A 3,291-nucleotide genomic window follows, 5' to 3' on the forward strand; every position below is an offset into this window, starting at 1 on the left:
TGTGACTCGTACAGAAATAGGCAAGAACAATACTCTTGAATAATTAGGGATTACAGCCATCGAATGAGCATCTTTCACTAAAACATTTCATTTTTAGATCAAATGAATTAAACTCGACTAAATATATAATCTTACTGTTCGTGTAGAGCTTCATTTATGTTTATATTGATATCATGAAAGAATCTTTCATATTTTCATATATAAATTTGGGTCTATCACATATACTGAAAATCCATATCCGTGTTTACCACCACATTTTTATCTTAGTATACTTTTATTTGACATATACGTAGTCAGGATGGCCGAGCGGTCTAAGGCGCTGCGTTCAGGTCGCGGTCGGGTTCTCCCGGCGTGGGTTCGAATCCCACTTCTGACAATCTGTTTTAAGTATCCCTTTTCTTTCTTCACATTTTTAATGTTTAGCTTTGTTACATAATTCATATGCACTTAATATATTCAATATTTATCAATTAAACAGTCTGCCAATATCATAAAAATAAAAGGCCATACCAGTGAAAATAATCTTAACTTTATATTCAAATAAAATACTTGCGAAAAATGGAAAAATGGATTTAGTGTGTACATACCACGTGGTTTGTGACGTCATTTTCGGGTATTACGGCAAGAAAATTAATAAACAAATCCGTCGATTCAGAACTTAAAAACAACGTAAATATTTCATTTTTTCACCGATTTGAATAATTCTTTTACGAGGCTCAAACCAAGATAGTGGGCTATAAACACTAGGCAAGGTTTTTCTGAAATACTAAGCTGTTTTTGCAAAGGTCCGTTCCAACCCTGAAATTCGACAAATTCTTGGAGGGTAATACGGCAAGAGAAACCCGTGTTTTACAAAATAATGCAGGATTGCTTGCCTTTACATTTTCTTTGTCTTTCACCGCTGTTTATTTCGGTTCCAAGAAGGCCTGCGAATCACTTTATTGGAAATAAAATGGTAGGTTTCTATGTGAAAACATATGTCTTCGGAAAATGCTAATACGGCAAGAATGATATGACGGCAAGCAGATTCAAGAATACATGTATTGTTCCTAACAGCAGTTGAGACTTGGTTCTTTGAAAGTACTTACTTCTGTCAACAGGTAAGTAAATAGGGCCTACCTACTTAGTGCATGGTATGCGAAACTATACGGAACCGTTTATAAACAGTAAAGCCCTGTTTCATTTTTGAAGTGTTGACAAAATATTTTTCCGTATGCCTAAAATTAGAAAGAATAATTCAGTGGTCTGTTTTCAAAATTATTATTACCTTTTCATGCACTTTCAGTCCATAGGAAGGATGGGGGCTTTGCTGTACAAGCAGTTGTGCTATGTGAGCGATAAAGGACTGTCATAGCCGTCTCGAGCTTATTTTTTAAAGTCTGCCTGTTTAACATATCTTGAAAATACGTTTTACGAATAATGTAAGCAAGTAAAGTGATCGTATAGGCATAGTCTTACATTCCATTTTACAACGATGATTTTGAAACGATATTTTGAACGATTGTAATATTGTTTATAAAAGATATTTATCGTTTGTCAAAAATAATTTGATACTATGACAGCATATGTATAGAGGTCTGAAATGCATGTAATACTGTACAATTTTGATAATTAGATTATGCAAAATCTAAGAAAATCAAATTCATAACGTTACGTTAACGAACTGAATAACCTTTTCTCTTCATACTTTTACTTTTATGTCCCCTTTTTAGGGCATAACGTTTTAGCACTTTCTGGTTTCATCATTACATGACTGGATATATGATTTTTAAGTTTTGTGATAAGCCCAAGTTATCTTCCGTTATGATTCTGCGATCCTTACCATAACTAGGGTCATAATTTAGTAGTAGGCAACAATTTCATTACATGACCTGTATTTGGAAGATGTTACACCGACCCTTGATTCTGTCTGTGATAAATATGTTTTATTTACCAGCAGAAAGGTATGCCTCAGGAGCAAATCAACATATCGCACTTATTTGTGATTAACGCTTTATTCAAAGGTCATGCAATAATTCTTTCTCTCATGTTTGGTGTGGTCTTTATGAGATTCAGACTCGAATTTATCATATTCTTCTAGTCGTTGGTTTACGCGTTTGAAGTGTCCAGATATTTGAGAAAATATTTTAATACATTACGTTTTGTATATTGTTTTTATTTTTTAAAGGTGAATCTGCATTTTACACTCTAGTATGACATACAAGGAGTACTGCATACAAATGTATATTGTTGCTATTCATACATGGTTTACATTGATTAAACTGTGATTAATGGCCGATACGACAAATGCACAGTCGAGATGGAAATGATTTGCTCTTACAAGAACTTTATATCATATACATGTGCTAGTTTGCCCATCGTCAGTAAAAAAAATGAGTAAAGGTAATTTTGAAATACAAATTTATCACAAAAATGCTGCACAGTCTTCATTTATGAACACTGATTACTAAGTTTCAATGTACATAATATGTCGTTGCGTATATGGAAACTACAATGTTAACTTGGTGACCTTTTACTGATTTTGCATTTGTTGTATTGCCATTGCTTTGTTGGGTCTGATAAAATGAATATTTCCAATTTAACTTATATTTCACTGTTATGTTTTACATTTCAAAACGTTTAATAAATTTCTAAAATTTGTTACTATCTGCATATACATGTACTTTAATTTAATGTGTTAATTTTATGTTGATAAGTAACTTTATTGAAAATTTTATTTTCTGTACGTATCCACGATATAACAGACTTTACATTGGAACTCGCTTGTTGGTTTCTGTGTCTGAACACTGACGTCTTAGATCATTTCCCAAATTTAAGTCTTGGTTCCCGTCATTACTCTGAAAAGGTTAAAATACGTCATCCGAGTACTTGTCTTTGCTAACATCAAGCTTTTATATCAAAGTTTAGTAAATCTACCACCATAATCACGAAATCTCAAAGACTTAATCCTATATAAAGTTTCGATACATTATCAATTACTATTATTGATAGACATTGTTCAGAGGCAAAAGTTTCACTAATCCTTGTAATCTAATCTAAGTATACACATAATGTGAACATGTAGGATGTATTTTCAATTTTAAACACTTTTTGTAGACATTTTGGCAGTTTGAATCTTTTAAGATGGTTGTTAGCATTCGCGGATGCAACAGTGTAGATACATAAGGACTACTTTTTAAGATACCTCTCGAGACTATGAATAAAGTAGAAATTAGGAAACTTCGCTTGAAAGCTCTTAATTATTAGATAATAAGTAATGAAACAGAAAATAATTTAATAGATCTACTAATC

At 32.3% G+C, this 3,291-nt stretch overlaps 1 non-coding gene across 1 annotated transcript; it reads left to right on the forward strand.

Annotated features, from left to right (window-relative positions):
• The first annotated feature begins 292 nt into the window (after nucleotides 1–292).
• Trnal-cag (transfer RNA leucine (anticodon CAG)) lies at nucleotides 293–376 on the forward strand. The gene has a single exon. It is a non-coding gene; the product is annotated as a tRNA-Leu (tRNA).
• The last annotated feature ends 2,915 nt before the right edge of the window (nucleotides 377–3,291 follow it).

The sequence above is a fragment of the Mercenaria mercenaria genome, chromosome 7, assembly GCF_021730395.1.
Source record: "Mercenaria mercenaria strain notata chromosome 7, MADL_Memer_1, whole genome shotgun sequence".
NCBI classification, from domain to species: domain Eukaryota; kingdom Metazoa; phylum Mollusca; class Bivalvia; order Venerida; family Veneridae; genus Mercenaria; species Mercenaria mercenaria.